Source organism: Abrus precatorius, unplaced genomic scaffold (assembly GCF_003935025.1).
Source record: "Abrus precatorius isolate BTA unplaced genomic scaffold, Abrus_2018 Scaffold2, whole genome shotgun sequence".
NCBI classification, from domain to species: domain Eukaryota; kingdom Viridiplantae; phylum Streptophyta; class Magnoliopsida; order Fabales; family Fabaceae; genus Abrus; species Abrus precatorius.
In genome coordinates, this window is record NW_020874362.1 from 30074232 (window position 1) to 30091658 (window position 17427).

Here is a 17427-nt window from a genome sequence, read left to right on the forward strand (position 1 = left end):
GATGCACAGGATCCATAAAAATGGCAAGTGCAGAGCATACTTCTTTCTAGTCAGGGACTAGTGGGATTTCCAAACCTTTTACAAAGTGGCTTTTTTAAAGCATATAAAAGCTTAAACTTTAAGTACATCTGATTCACACAAAAAACAAAATGTCTTAACATCTTTCATCCAATTTGGAATAGGTTGGAACCAGGATAAAAATTTCCATACTAATGTTAAGGCAACTGTAAAAACAGTTTCTCCGGTAGGTGCCTGTCAGCTGTCCAGCCGATAAACCCTGGTATCAGAGCCTTCAAATATATATATATATATATATATATATATATATATATATATATATATACTATCAATTAGTCATACATTAAGATATAAAAGTCAACAATTGTCATTAATATTTTCATACACAATAATCCATTTTACTTTTTTATGTTTGATTATATGTAATTTGGACCTTAAATGTGAAAAGTGTTTAAACGTGACACACTGTATTTATCATCATGTGCAAAGAAGTATTTTTGTTATTAAGACATCTAATTAATCATACATTAATATATAAAAAGTCAACATTTGTCATTAATGTTTTCATACACAATAATCCATTTTACTTTTTTTCTATTTGATTATATGTAATTTGGATCCTAAATGTGAAAAGTGTTTAGACGTGACACACTATATTTATCATAATGTGCAAAGAAGGATTTTTGTTATTAAGACATCTAATTTTATCATTAACTTTCCACATGCTCCTCACATTATTATTATTATTATTGTTATTTTTTTTAAAGCAAAAAAAAATTAAAAATTATTTCTCTATGTGTAATTTTAGGTAAGGATTTTTTTTTAATTAAATTAAACTAGAGTGGCCAAAACGGGCTACCCTATCCATTTTGATTAACTTATGGTGGATTACAGACTTTGAGAAATCAAGTTAAAAATGTATAAATCTAATTTGATCATATTAAAATAGTGTCAAAATTAAATAAAAATTGATTTTTGTAAGTTTACTCCGCATCAAGCTTAATTATATTAAAATAAAATAAAATAAAAACATTTAGATTTTATTCGGACACAAAATGTAAAGTCCAAACTTTACACTCTATAGAGTAAGTTTAAGCTAATCCAACTAGACAATCCATTTTATTAGGTCTACCTTAAATACATTAAAAAAATGTGATACTAATTATAAATAAATATAATTAAAATATACTATCAGTATCATATATATATATATATATATATTATCACTTAATTATATATGAGATATAATATTGATATTATTATTATTATTGTTTTAAAAAATGAAATATTAAAAGTTATCTCTCCATGTGTAGTTTTAGGAAAGAATTATTTATTTTTTAAATAAATTAATGTAAATGTCTAATGTTGAATGTAATTATATATTTTTATTATTCGTTAAAAAAATTAAAGCTAAATATTTACCAATAAATTATATAAATTTTCTTTGTTTTTAAAAGCAGTGTTTCAATTTATTATATAAATATGAATTTAAAATAATGCTTATTTAAAGCATTTCATTTTAAGTTTTTCTTATATTTCATTGCATAAATACTATTAATTTAAAGCCAACAAATTTAATTATATTTTATCATTTGAAATTAAAAAAATCATAATTACATATTTTTAAATAATTATATTTTGTGTAAAATATATAACTGTTTTAAATTATTATTAAAATGATAAGGCAGATTTGTTATAAAATTTTAGGTTAAAAATTTGTTAAGAAAAAATTTATATTCACATAAATTATGTATTGATTAAATTTAGTGTTGTAAGACTTGATTGTATTTAGATGTGTAGAGTAAATATATTTAGAATAAAGTTTTATTTTTTAATGCAAATTATATCAAATAAGTGATAAATAATGATTAGTTTTTTAAGCTTTATTTAAGATCTTCGATAAAGAAGAAATGGAAGTATTTGAATAATAAGAAAGGAGAGGAGAAAGAAAGAAAAAGAAAAGTTAATACAAAATCTCTTATAAGTCTAGAAGAACTTAAAATATATTAGTATAAGAGTTGTGAAGGGTCTATAAATCCTCTCTTTCTCATGTAAAATTTTATAACAAAAAATTACATTATGCAAGTCTTTCTCTTCTATTTTTTTTTCTTAAAAACTAATTCCCAAACAAATCCTTAAGCTATTGACATTCAAGACACCTCATTGTCTCTAACCTTAAATAAAAAAAATTGCATTAATTAAATAAATAATTTAATTTTAGAATTAATTAAAATACATCAAAGATATAAAAAAATTACACTATCATCTAATTGTATAAAACTTAAAACAATTGATTTTTATAAGAAAAATTTTAAAATTAATGTTATAGTTAAATGATAGTGTAGAATTTTTAAATTGACAGTACATCAAAATTTAATTAAATAAAAATATTTTATATATTTATAAAATATTATTAATTTTGATAATTGATTTTAATGCAAGGTAAAATAGTTTATATGGGTGCATTTTAAAAATATAGCTTGATTAAATATTTATTTAATACATTTTTTTAGAATAAGCTGAAAACAACTTATTTCTATAAATTAAATAAAAAACTATTAAAATGTTAAAAATACTTAATAATTATAATGCATTTTTATAAACCTTTCATGATTGTTTTTAATGTTTGTCTAATTTAAATAACATCATGTAAACACATATGATACTATAGATTAAGTTTATAAACTAACCTAATCTTAACATGATATATTAATTAACATAATTTGACCTAATTAAGTATGTAAAGGACCGAATTATTATTGGAACAATGTGAAAATAAGACCAAGTAAATAAATTAGCCATTATCCTAAATTAAGTCACAATATTTAAGTCAAATACTTAAACTTTATAACTCTAAAATTATATGAGAGACGAAGTTAGATTAAGTTCAATTTGAAATATTGCTTGCCCCCATAAAAAAAAATGTTAGATATGCTTTTGTAATTAAATAATACATTCTATCATTGTCTTTCTATTTTTAAAACAAGGATAGGGTCTCAAAATCTGAAAGTATATAAATTTAATTCCTAGAATTATTATGAAATAATTAAATGAATAAAATGTCTATTGTACTGGATAGAAAACTACTCAGTCCTACATATAGAAAAAGGAAACTAAGTACATATTCGGCCCAGTTTGACCGAATATCTTTTGTCAGGATTAGAAGGTAATTAATCAAATTAAAGGTAATAATCAAGACATTATCTACTTAAAGTAAAGGGTCAAAACTCAAGGCTGACTCAGCAAGCCCATTAGCCCATAACAATGCTTATAAAAAAAAGGTAGGAAGTACAGGTAAATAGATGACTTTTCATTATTAAATAACATTTATTGCTCAAAACTGAATCCTGACTTTAGCATCGAAGTGCTTTTTGCAGGTACCCACGTCAGCAACAGTCAGAAGGACGTTATCGTTTCAGAGCAGAGACTTGAAGGCTAGTGTTTCTCCAACAGGAACATCTATATTTATAATTTTGATACATTATTTAATAACTTTTTTAATATATATTTTTTGAGTTAAATTTTAAAAAAATAAAGTGAGAACATATTTAAATTGAATATGAAAACCTTTTTAGTCTATTTTCATTTAAGTGAAAAGGTAAAATTTTCACTAAAACAAGTAGATATTAGCTTAAATAAAAATGTTGAAGACAGAATGATAATAATTGTCAAAGAAATTTAATGTTTCAAATCCATAAGTATAATCCTTACGCATAAAGATAAATAATGTGAGAAAGAATTTTGTGAGTTTTAAGCCCATAAAAGTCGTAAGGACCTGCTATTGCAAAATGAGAAAATGTTTATAATTAAACTTTAACGAAATTGGTTTTTGAAAGGTGTGAGGAGTGAAAGATGATGATGCGAAAGCCATATCCGAATCTTATAGGCTCTTGATACCATGTGAGAATTTGGAGATAAAGATAAACGATGCTAAAGAATATATTAAAATCTTATTCATTGGAATAGTTAATAAATATTTATAAAGGGTTTATTTTAAATATTTAAAAATTAGAAGAACTAAATGTAAGCAATTAAAATTAAAAATATTAAAATTGTACATTTGAAAAACTAGAGAAAATAAATGAGTAAATAAAATCGCGGAAAACTAAAATTTTATGTTCTAAAAACTAAAGGGACTAAACATGAATAACTAAAATTAGAGGACCAAAATTTCATATTCTAAAAATTAAAGGGACCGTAAAGGTGAATAATTAAAATTTAGAGACCAAAAACACACATTTAAAAAATTAAATAAACTAAAAATGAGCAATTAAAAATAAGGAGACCAAAATTGTCTATATATTAAAATATAGCGAACAGAAATATAATTAAACTAATAATACAAAAAAAAAAGTCTAATATAATTAAATTAATTTTAATATGTAGTTTTTTTATAAATAAATTTTTTGGTTATTATTATTTTCACTTAAGAACTGTGTCAAATAGAAAAACTCTTCCAATATTTTTTATTTTTTTTTATATAAAAAACAAAGTTACGTGATGACAGCCGTTATTTTTTTTCGCTGTCAAGTGACACCATTGAAAGCGAAGAAACAACTGTATCCCACAAAAGATGTCTATATCTTTTTGAAATCAAATGTTTGAAAATTTTAGTAAGACTCACCCAACTCATCAACTTTGAGTACAAGTCGTATAAAATGATCATCCTCCACTGAACCACCGATTCAATAGCAAGGAAATGCAACTTTTCGTATCCTTCGCACAAAACTTAATATTGAGCCATAAAAAGGAATAAAAATTGCAAGCATTCCATTCCCTCATTTAATTTGTGGCTCTCTAAACTTGTCATGTTTAGTGAGCAACTCACAAAACTATGTTTTCTATTATTTTATTTTATTTTTATAATTGTCATGACTAGGCTCGACTCTTTGCACTTGAAATTTCTCTAAATTTCAATTTTCATTTATAAGTACACACAAATACTATAAAGTAGTTGTTTGAGATAATGAAAATTTTCTAAGTTAAAAATCATCTTGAAGGAAACTACATTTCAACAAGTTTTGGGGGTCAAGAAGGAGCCAAAGATAAGCCTGAACATAAGAGAATATTGGAAGATTATCTAAAATCTTTAGTTTTAATTAAAAGGTACACATTTCGAGCTATTTTATGAGATTTTTGTCACATTGTTGATTTTTCTCTAAACTGCTTGAAAGACAAGAAAATATTCTAAGACCGCAAAACTAAAGGCTTTTTTCGAGGAGTTTTGAGGAGTTTTCAAGTCACGGACACCCAAAACTGCTCGAAAAACAAGACTAACAGGAAAATATTCTAAGTCCACAAAAACTGATGGCTTTTCGAGGAGTTTTTGAGGAGTTTTCAAGTCCTTGACACCCAAAACTGCTCGAAAAATAGGAAGTGGTCATAAAATATTCTAAGTCCACAAACCTAGCCAAGCTACAGATTTCCTCCAAAACTGCTCGAAAAATAAGAAGTGGTCAGAAAATATTCTAAGTCCACAAATCTGGTCAAGCTCTAGAGTCCCTTCAGAATTTCTCAAAAAACAGAAATGAGCAAAGAAAATGTTCTAAGTCCACAAGACCAAGACAGACTCTCAAAACTCCAGAATGGCTCGAAAAGAGAAGTCAAGAAGAAACTATTCTAAGGCCATACTATTAAAGGAGTCTCCTAGGTTTCTCTCAGAAATACTCGAAAGATAAGAGTCTTGAAAAATTCAAAAGCGGTTATCAGTAGTTATCAACATTTACCACTACGCAAAAGAGATCATGGGCGATAACGGTTACGAAAAAAGCCCCAACAAACAGTACGATCACAAGCAATTGTGGATAGTGAGCATCAACAGTTGAAGGCAGTTACTAAGAAGTGCCTGCAAAAGGAGAAAAACGGTGGTGATCTTCATGTCTATAAATACTTCAAAGCACCATTTCACAAAGGACGACTTTTTGCATCCCAACACCGCACCTAAACTCTCTGAGACGCTGAAACCCTGCACCACGCCAGACACCAGCTACAAGGAGACATAACGGTTGCTGCTGTTCATTGCTAGGAGTCGTACGTTTACATTCACACACCTTTACATTCTTGCATTTACATTTCTGCATTTTAATTCCAGCTTGATGCTTATTTCAATTATTGCAATTCATTTCCTATTTAGCGCTTTTCTATAAAGAACATCTACATTTGATTCAATTCTGCCCATTTATTATTCACTATTCTTGCTTAATACTCTTTTACGCCGTTAATTTGAGCATCACGTTAACAACACACTTAAAAGAACCCAAAGAGGACCTAAATCCAGTCCCCAGATTGATCTTTGAATTATTTGTTTACAATTGTCATTTTTCACCGTAAACAAATTGGCACGCCCAGTGGGACATTATTGTGTGTTTTGAGTGATTGATTGTTTTGTTGCATGATATTACGTAATGGACGTTGTATTATGGCTAATAGAGGAAGAAACAGTGATTCTAGTTCTGGGAATGGCAATTCTAGAAGTGATGGTAGTGATACCAACCCAGAAAATGTAAGCGGCAGTACTACTACTGCCGCACAACCCCCACCAACGACGACGTTACCTACGCCGTCATTTCCCGTAGTTAGCCAATTTATGGTTACTATGCCACTAACCAATCCCAGCATAAATCCTGGCCCAAGGCCAAGGCTGGGTGATCATCCATTTGGCTTACCTCCTGTGTGTATGTCGCCTATCTTTGGAGTATCAACCTACTCCAACCCTGTGGTGACAACCGTGTCACCCCATAGTCACACCATTCCATTGGAAATGGGTGTACTCCATACCATTCCACCGAGAATGGGTACGATAAGTGGAGTACCTAAAACACAATTTGCGTTTGGAGCTTCGAGTGGGGATTCACTTCCTGCTAGCTCGTTTTCGAATGTTGTCTTACATTCCATGAGGCAACAAATGGATGAAAGCAATCACGAGATGGTCAATATGCTGACCCATCAAATGACCACTGTATTGAATCCCATAGTGGAAACGACTAATACCAGCTATCAAATTTTGGCTGAACAAATGCGTCGAATTACTAACGTTTTTGGGACACCTCAAGTCCCTATAAGGCAAGGGCAAAATGTTGCCTAAACATCTAATCGAGATGCCACCGATCTTGGTCGAAATGGTCAAATTTTCGAGCAAAATAGACCAAATTTTGGTCTAAATCCTCCGAGACAAAATGAGAGAAATTTCCAGGTGGACCAACCCCCAGTTTTTGCTCAAAATCCAAATGCTCCATTTGAGCAAATTGGTCGACCAAAATCTTCTGAGACAAAATGAGGGTGACTTCTAGGAAAATCAACCCTATATTATTGCTCGAAATCAGAATGCTGATGAAATACTTGAGCAATTTAGGCAAAATAATGTAGGGGGCATCAAATTCAATATCCAAACAACCCGAATCCTCAAAATATTGCCAATGTAGTCGAACAAGTTTTGAATCAACATGGGTTCGACGTAGGATATGCTAATAGACCCTACTTTGTCTCAGCATTCTCTGAGGTAATTTTGCAGGCTGAACTGCCTCGGGGCTGGAAAGTCCCGAAATTCACTAAATTTGCCGGAGATTCCGGTGAATCGACAGTAGAACATATAGCTAGATACGCCATAGAATGTGGAGATTTAGCTCGAAATAAAGATTTAAAGTTGAAGTACTTTCCTAGTTCTTTGACTAAGGGGGCCTTTACCTGGTTCACAACCTTACCACCGAATTCAATTCATAATTGGAATCAATTAGAAAGGAGGTTTCATGAACAATTCTTTCGTGGTGAAGTGAAAGTTAGCTTAATGGATTTGGTTAATATAAAAAGAATACATAATGAATCTATTGATGATTATCTAAGTAGATTTCAACAAATGAGGTCGAGATGTTTTAATCAAATTCCAGAATATGAACTAGTCCAAATGGCTGTAGGCGGATTAGAGTATACGATTAGAAAGAAACTGATTAATCAGCAGCTAAGAGACATGTCGCAGTTAGCGACGAAAGTGAGGCAAATCGAGCAACTTAAGGCTGAAAAATCTGTCCCTATGAAAATAGAGAAATTTCCTTGAAAAGACAAAGTGACTTACATAGGTCTCACTGAAGGAGAAATAGGAAGCGAGAATGATCTCGACAAAGAAGATGTCGATTTAGGGGTAAATGAGGTAAATGTAGCTGAATTAAAACCAGGACCCCCTTATGAATGCCAATCTTTAAAACCACTCGAAATTAAAGACAAAACTCGGCCTAATAAGAGTTATGCCTTTGATGTTTCTGAAGCTGATCATATTTTCGACATTTTATTGAAGGATGGGCAAATTATATTATCTGATGATCATAAGATTCCTACTCTAGAACAGAGAAAGGGTCAAAAATATTGTAAGTTTCATCATGTTTATGGTCATTGGACTAATAACTGTGTTCGTTTCAGGGATCTGATTCAAGACGCTATTAAGCAAGGATGATTGAAATTCGAACAAAAAACCAAAATGCCGATGAAAATCGATTTCGATCCCATGCAAATAGAAGCTAATTTCGTAGAACCTATCGACATACTGATGGTCGGTGTTGCTGAAAAACAGGGGTCATTCGATCGAGCTGTAGAAGAAATAGAAGGAAAAGGCTCTTTGAATGACACCTTCGACGCTTTCGAGAAGGAAGAAGCTGAAATCTTCCCAAGGGCTGGTGACTCGCTACTGGACTTTCTAACTCGAAAGAAGGAAGCTGACAGTGAGGTCATGCTATGCCCAAGGTGTAGCGCCGTCTTCGATAAAGCGGTGGCTAAAGCCTTCGAGCAATCAGAGATAAAGAAACACTATCAGGTGACCACCAACCAGGTGATCACCAAGAACAAAGGGATACAGACCCAAAATGCTTCTATCACCATACGTGATCCCCAAACTGTTCAAACCAGAACCTTCGTACCTGCTCAAAATGTTTCGAGCAACACATGGGTTCGAAACATGCTGCACCCATCATTAACTCGACCAAAATTGTAAATGGTCAAAAAGAGAGGACCGTCACATTCGACGGTCATGCCACAACAGGTTTTCTCGTAACCTAAGTCTTTCGCCCAAACTAGGTTCCATAATCCATCCGGGAGCCATTTTTAGACGAAAAAACCTTATTTTAAGGCTCCTATGACTAAAACTCAGTGGCGAAGGGCTCAAAGAATCAGGAAAGCTGAGCATGAAGCACAAGCCTTGGCTCAAGCTCAAGCTCAAGTCCAGGCACAAGCTTAAGCTCGAATCCAAGCCCAAATTCAAGCTCAAAATCAAGTCCAACAAACCCAGGGCAATGCCGCCAGGAATATGCGGCGTACCCCGGTTAGTGTCAAAGCCAAAACGACCCAAGAAAGAGCACCAGCAGTGCAAAAGGACTTGAAGATGAAGAGCCCAGAGATCAAGTACGATGCGGATGATGAATTGATCACCGATGTATTTAAATCAGGCTTTGAAGATGATCTCAAGGATATACTTGGGGTCGTATCCATGCTACCTGCTGAATATGCCGAAGGAATCGGCGAAGGAGACGAAGAAGACTTCTATGCTGATGACGAACCCGATGATAACCCATGGTGTTATTGTTATTTGGCAGAGGATGGTTCACTTGCTAAATCGTCAACTATTTTCGAGAAGCCGACACAAGAAATGAAGAGCCATATGAAGCCGCTATACATCGCGGCTCGAATTGACAAAAAATTTCGAGTGAACAAAGTGCTCGTAGATTCTAGGGCAGCTATCAATATCATGCCTAGTTTCTTGCTGAAAAAGATTGGGAAGTCAGAGGATGATTTACTGCCCCATAACTTGGAATTGACGGACTATGAAGGGAAATCTTCAAGTTCGAAGGGGGCTTTAATCGTGAATCTAAGAGTTGGGCCTGTTTCTCGAGCAACCATTTTCGTAGTGGTAGCTTCTAAGGCAAGTTATAATCTATTGCTCGGGAGAGAATGGATTCATGGGGTTGGGGCAATACCTTCGTCACTGCATCAGAAACTATGTCTTTAGAATAACAATGGAGTGTTGGAATACGTCGATGGAGATCAGAGCTATTTTAAGACTGAAGTTCATGTAAGCAGTCTCGATAGCAAAACATTCGACAAGTCTTTTGCCAACATTGCGCCACTTCGTATAGAAGATATAGGCGGCCCTCATTTTGGCAAAAATCCTCTCCTACTAAATGCTCGCGAAATTTGACACCAGATCCGCCTAGACCCTTCGGTGGGTTTTTACGGCTTCCAAGAAATAGTGGAGGCCGAAAAGAATGGAAATGAAGAACCTTGAAAAGAGCCTTTTGGATCGAATTTCGGCTTACGTAGCCGAAAATAAAATAAAAACGGCTCTTGAAGCTCGGGATACTTTGGAGGCCGATAAATTTAGTTTGGCCATAAAATCACAAAAAATTGAAGAAATCTCGGCCCATAAAGCCGTAGACCCAATCCAAGGCCATGCAGATATCAACATGGTCGAATGTTCGGCTCATCTAGCCGAAAGAAGAGAGGCGGCCCTAAAAGTGGCTAAAGGATGGGAGGTCAATTCACCATATTCGACCATTAAGACAAGTTTGGCTTATCTAGCTGAACAAAGGCACACAATACTCGAAACATGTGTGATTCAAGAAGAATCGGTCTTAGAGACCGAAGGCAATGATGTCCGGCTTGATTGCATCTATGATGATGCACCGATTGGCTTCGAAAAAGATTTAACTCGAAAAGGGCCAAAAATAGAGGCACAAGATCCCTTAGAAGAAGTGAACCTTGGAGATGAGAAGGAGCCGAGGTTAACTTTCATAAGTAAATTGGTCGATGAAGAAGTGAAAGACCATTTAATCAAGCTACTAAGGGAATTTAAGGATTGCTTTGCCTGGGATTATGACCAGATGCCAGGCCTTTCGAGGGAATTAGTCGAACATCGACTCCCAATTCGACCAGAAAAGAGGCCAGTAAAGCAACCACCTAGGAGATTTGCGCCAGAGATTTTGCCAAAAATCAAGGAAGAGATCGAAAGGCTCCTTAGAGGCAAGTTTATTCGTACAGCCAGGTATGTTGACTAGATCTCGAATATAGTACCTGTGATTAAGAAAAATAGATCTCTTAGAGTTTGCATTGATTTTCAAAATCTAAATACTGCTACACCGAAAGACAAATACCCTATGCCAATAGCCGATATGTTAGTAGATTCGGTAGCAGGTAATGAAATTTTAACTTTGTTAGATGGATATTCAGGGTATAACTAAATTTTTATTGCTGAAGAGGATATATCGAAAACAGCTTTTCGATGCCCTGGGGCTTTAGCAACTTATGAATGGGTAGTAATGCCATTCGGATTAAAAAATGCTGGAGCTACATACCAGAGGGCAATGAACACTATTTTTCATGACATAATAGGCAAATTTTTGCAAGTTTATATTGATGATATTATTGTGAAATCTAAGTATAAAAGTGACCATGTTGGTCATCTTTGACAAGCATTTGAAAGAATGCGAAAATATGGCTTGAAGATGAATCCTCTAAAGTGTGTTTTTGGTGTTATTGCAGGACAGTTCCTTGGCTTTATTGTTCACCAAAAAGGAATTGAAATCGACAAGAATAAGGCCAAAGCAATATCTGAGACACAAGCCCCTTCGACTAAAAAACAACTGCAATCGTTGCTAGGAAAAATAAATTTTCTATGAAGATTTATTTCCAACCTTTCTGGCAAGGTTAAAATCTTCTCACCCCTATTGAAGTTAAAGAAAGAAGAAGAGTTTCGATGGGAGGTAGAGCATCAAGCTGTTTTCGAGGAGATAAAGCAATATCTGACAAAACCACCAGTAATGGTTCCGCCAAAGAAAGGTTTTCCCTTGAAGTTATATATTTTGACATCAGAAGAAACTATTGGGAGCATGCTAGCTCAAGAAGACGAAAATGGTGTCGAAAGAGCTGTTTATTATCTTAGTCGAATGTTGATAGGTGCAAAATCTCGATATAGTCCAATCGAGAAATTATGTTTGTGTCTATATTTTTCTTGTGAGAAATTGAAATATTATATTAGGCCTTTCGATGTACATGTTTATTCACATCACGATATAATAAAATATTTCTTGTCAAAACCTATCCTTCATGGTAGAGTTGAAAAATGGGCGTTGGCTTTAATAGAGTATTCTCTAATTTATAAATCACTAAAATCTGTAAAAGGCCAAGTCGTTGTTGATTTCATTGTTGATCATTCGATTCCAATCAAAGAAGTAGATTTTACAAGTCTAAAGTCATGGAAATTGTACTTCGATGGGTCTAGTCATAAAAATGGAATTGGAATCGGAATACTGATAATTTCACCAGACGAAATCTCAACAAAATTACTCTTCGAGATAAAATCAGCTTGTTCAAACAATGAAGCTGAGTACGAAGCATTATTAGCTGGACTTGAAATACTGCTAAATTTTGGGGCAAGAAATGTAATCATTCGAGGAGATTCTGAGTTAGTAATAAAGCAACTAACCAAAGAATATAAATGTTTAAGTAGAAACCTCGTCAAATATTAGGTAAAAGTGAATAAGTTATTACAAAAATTTGACGAAGTCATTCTAGAACATATTCCTTGAAACAAAAACCAAGAGGCCAATGAATTAGCCCAAATTGCCTCGAGATATAGATTTTCGAGTGAAAACCTGGCAAAATTAACAGAGATAAGGGAGAAGTTAGGGTCAACAAACCTTGAGATCCTAAACATAAATGACTTAATTGACCAAGATTGGAGGAAACCTTTAGTCAATTATCTCAAGGACCCCAACATTCCAACTGATCGAAAAATAAAATTTCGAGCAGTTAACTATATAATTGTGGTTGATGAATTGTATAAAAGGGGTGTTGATGGCACTTTACTTCGATGTCTCAGCGAACATGAGACTTATATTGCCTTGGCAGAAATCCATGAAGGGATCTGCGGAGCTTATCAAGCTGGAGAAAGAATGAAATGGATGTTACTTCGAGAAGGATTGTACTGACCCTCGATGGTTAAAGATTGCTTTGACTATGCAAAATCTTGTGAAGAATGTCAAAAGCATGGTAATATTCAACACGTTCCAGCCTCAAAATTACATTCAATAATTAAGCCATGGCCTTTTCGAGGCTGGGCTCTGGATTTAATTGGCCAAATTCATCCTCCTTCGACAAAAGGCCATAAGTACATCATTGTAGTTGTCGACTATTTTACGAAGTGGGCTGAGACAGTTCCATTGAAAGAAGTTACTCAGAGTGATGTTGTTAATTTTATCGACGAATACATAATTCATCGATTCGGTATACCAAAAACTTTGACAACAGACCAAGGAATTGTTTTTGTAGGTCGAAAAGTAACTCAATATGCATAGTCCTTGAATATAAAAATGATAACTTCGACCCCATATTATGCTCAGGCCAATGGACAAGTGGAGGCAGTAAATAAAATTTTGATCAAGTTAATTAAAAAACACATTGGATCAAAGCTAAGAAATTGGCATGACACTTTAAGTCAAGTATTATGGGCGTATAGGAAATCTCTAAATGAGGCAACAGGGACAACCCCATTTCGACTTGTTTATGGCCAGAAAGTTGTTTTACCTGTTGAGGTAAATCTTCAATCAGTTAGATTACAGCGGCAATTTGAGTTATCAAGTGAAGATTATTGGGCCTTAATGTTCGATGAATTGAATGTCTTGGATGAAATTCGCTTAAGTGCCTTAGAGAAAATGATTTGACAAAAAGAAAGAATTACGAGGTCATACAACAGAAAAGTACGAGGCAAGTTTTTTAATGCTGGTGAATTAGTATGGAAAGTAATTTTACTGTTCGACAAAAAATCAAGAAAACTTGGAAAATGGTCACCCAATTGGGAAGGCCCCTTCGAGATCGAAAATGTGTTTTCAAATAACGCGTATTCAATTCGAGAACTTGGAACTAATAGTCGAGTCATGTCGATTAACGGTAAGTACTTAAAACCATACAAACCAGAAATACATGAAGTAAAAATAACTTGAGTCAAGGCAAAAGATAATTCGAGTAATGAAAAGGCCAAATGAATAAATGTCATTTAAAGTAGAATTTGAGTATTTACATTAAAATAACTACTAGAATTCAAAGAAAAATACATGAAAAAATCAAAAAGGAGGCTTCGAGCGCATTTCAGTATAAACGGCTCTCAAATTTTGATATCTGGTTTCAAGAGCCGTACATTGTGCATCCAAACTCGAAATATCCTCCATAGCTTGAGCTCTCTCGATAGTCAGGGTCTTCACATTTTCTATAAAAAATTTTCTTTTCTTGTCACAAGCCGCACTAGCCTTTTTCAGCATCTCTGACTCCTTTCAAGCTCTTTCGAGTTGTTTCTCTAAATCAACGATTCTAGCATCAACCTCTTTCTGCTTCATATCGGCATTGGTAGCCGATTCCTTTAGCTTGACCAACCCAGCTCGAGCCTCTTTCAATTTATTAGAAGCAGAGTCCCACATTGCTCGAGCTTGATCTTGTTTAGACCCAACCACAACAGTTTGGTTTATAATTGCTAAAGAGTCGATGAAAAGCGACTCAAAACGTTGGAGCCCTTCAGGAAATATCGAGAGCTGAGCCTTCAACGAAGAAAGTAAGCCTTTGATCTTGCCAACCAAGTCCTTGTCAGTTGGAAGGTTCTTCATCATTGGCGCATCAAAGACCAAGGACCTAAGCTCTTCGAGCATTTTTTCAGTTGATTCAGTGGGCTTGGAGACTTCTGAATGTGACCCTGAGGGAGTATGAGACAAAGAAGAAAAGGTGAAGGTACCAGCCAAAATTTTGTCGATGGCCCCCTCTGGATCTTCCTCCACCATAGCGTTAAAATCATCCAAGTTCATTTCTGAGTTAATGGATGACACTGGTGGTACAACTTCAATGTTGGGAGGACCTTCGACAGAAATTTGGGGGTTTTCAGAGACTTGGTTTCCCTCTTCAGCTACATTCTCCTCAACTTCATGCAAGGGCCCCTCCTCTTCTGATTGATATGTAACAACATCAACTTCGGGAGAACCCAGAGGCGGTGTTTGTCGAGATATAGGGGGCACCTAGAGAAAAAGAAGTTAGAAAATTCACAAGTATGAAGACCAAATTTTGAGTAAAAGGATGCCTTACCTCAGGAGCCGGCTCTGTTTGAGCTTGGTCTTCAGAACTCGAGCTAGAAGCGCTCGAAGAAGTATCCGAAGAAGAACTCGAAGATCCAGAACTCGAGGAAGAAGCTGCCTTGTTCCCTTGTTGGGCAGTAACTACAGGTTCTTTTCTCGAGATTTTTTGAGACTCCTCAAGGATACATTTTTTAGGGTCTTTTCGGACCCTAGGGGGTGAATTGACACTTGGAGTGTCATCAGTCGAAACCTGCCACAAAGAAAAGGATCAAAAAATTGCTCGAAAAGACAGAATAGTAATCGAAAAAAGATAAAATTTACCTCCACTGATGGAGCTGAAGGTTGATCAGGTGTCTGCTGCACAGGAGTCGAAGCAGTCATCTCGATAGAAATCTGGGGCTTGGTAGGAGTCTTGGTCTTGGGAATGGCCTTAGCCTAGGAAAAGAAAAGAAGCAGGCTTATAATCTAAACCTATGTCGAGAATTAATTAAACCCAAGTCAAAATAGTTACCTTAGATACCCCAGAGGCAACTTGGGATGTAAACGAAGAACCCTTTTTAAGGGTTGTTGAAGAAGAACCTTTTCGAGTTGATTTTTGTTTTTTCTTAGGAGGCTCATCCTCTTCCCAATCCTCTTGGTTATATCGACCAACAAAAGGTTCTGTTGGAAGAGCTGCAAAAAAGTGTGTGAGAAGTCAAAATTAAAACAAAAATATAGAAAGGCATTTCGAGAAAAAGTAGGGTAAACCTTACCATCTTTAAACTTTGTAAGGATTCTCACATCTCGAATATCAAGGTGAAGTGGGTAAGGGTAAGTTTTAAAAGAAAATCTCGAAGCTGTTATTTTACTTCGAGGAGGGGATAATTCATTCAAAAGAGTCGAAGGTAAATCGACCCATTTAGGTGAAATAATGGGTAAGGCCAGAGCAAAATTACAGTTTGGTAAAGGGGAAAAAGTTAGTCAAAATTTTTTGAAAAGAATATCTTCTATGAACTGGTCAAAAGGATGAAAAGCCTTATATTTATTTACTCTTTCTTTGGTTTTCTCTCTTAAAGAAATGGCAGCTTCAAAAATGGTTTGAGATATTCTTTGTGGTAAGTAAATAACTTTAAAAAATCGCTCAAAAGATTGAATTTCTCGAATGTGCGTACCTCTCGTCTTGGCCTTTGGATCCCCTTTCTGAAACATAGAAAAAGCAGAAGTCATCTTCTGGTTGCACGCCTCGACAGAAATTTCGTGATGATTATAGTAATTGGACCACCAACTCTGGAAAGCATGGGTACAATAGAGCGATGGCTCGAATTCAAAAGATGAAATCTCAGGCCTACGTTTGCGGAAAAAACTTATGGCCTCATTTAAGTCTTCAATGCTATTTCGAGCATTTTCTAAGAATTCATGGCTGGATGCATCTAACATAAACGCAGACATTAATTGACTAAGGCCAAATTGTCGAGCTACAAGGTTTGGTTGATAGGTGACCACATGATAAGGCCTCGGGGTGAAACTACAAAAAAGAAGTTGACATGAAAGAAATTGTCTCCATGTCATCAAAACCTCAGATTGGGCACTTGGTGTTCTCGAAGGCAAGGGCGTTTAAACCAAATTGGCCCTATTTTTCGAGCAGAAAAAGGGGAAAGTTGAGGAGTAAGAGATTGAAGAGATAAGAAAAAGTTGAAATATTGCCTAAAAGCATTACAATAATGTTTTTTTTGCTACATTCGTAGTCAAAAAAGTTAAACGAAAACCCTCAATCTCTCGAGAGATATTGGGTGGCTCAGAGCTTTGTAACTTTTCTTCAAAAATAGCATTCAACCAAAGCTGAAGTAGCCAAAAGGGCCCACTAATGACTGAAGGAAAGTCATTAGATCTAAATGAAGCCACTGCTTCATTTAAGTTCTCATACAAGTTTCCTAATATAAGTTTCCCAAGGCATATCGAAGACTCTTCGTGCAGCAATTGCGCCAAAGTGAGTAGTGTCTTTGGCACTTGGAGCGATCTCGAGCAAAAAACATAGGCAGAAAGCCACAACATCAGGAAAGCAACATGCTCTTCATCCGTAACAGGACCATCTCGATTCATATTCAAGGTTATGAAGAGTTGGTAAGAAAGCTTTTGGAAGTTGGGCGTCACATCAGGGTTTTTTGGATGAGAATCTGGTTGAAACGAAGGACCAGTTGGCCTAAGCCCAAGAATGGCAGCAACATCGAAAAGAGTTGGGGTAATCATACCACAAGGCACGTGGAAAGAGCTAGTTGCTCGATCCCAGAAGAAAAGAGAACTCATGATCATAGGGAAGTTGTAAGACAGATTGTACCTAGAC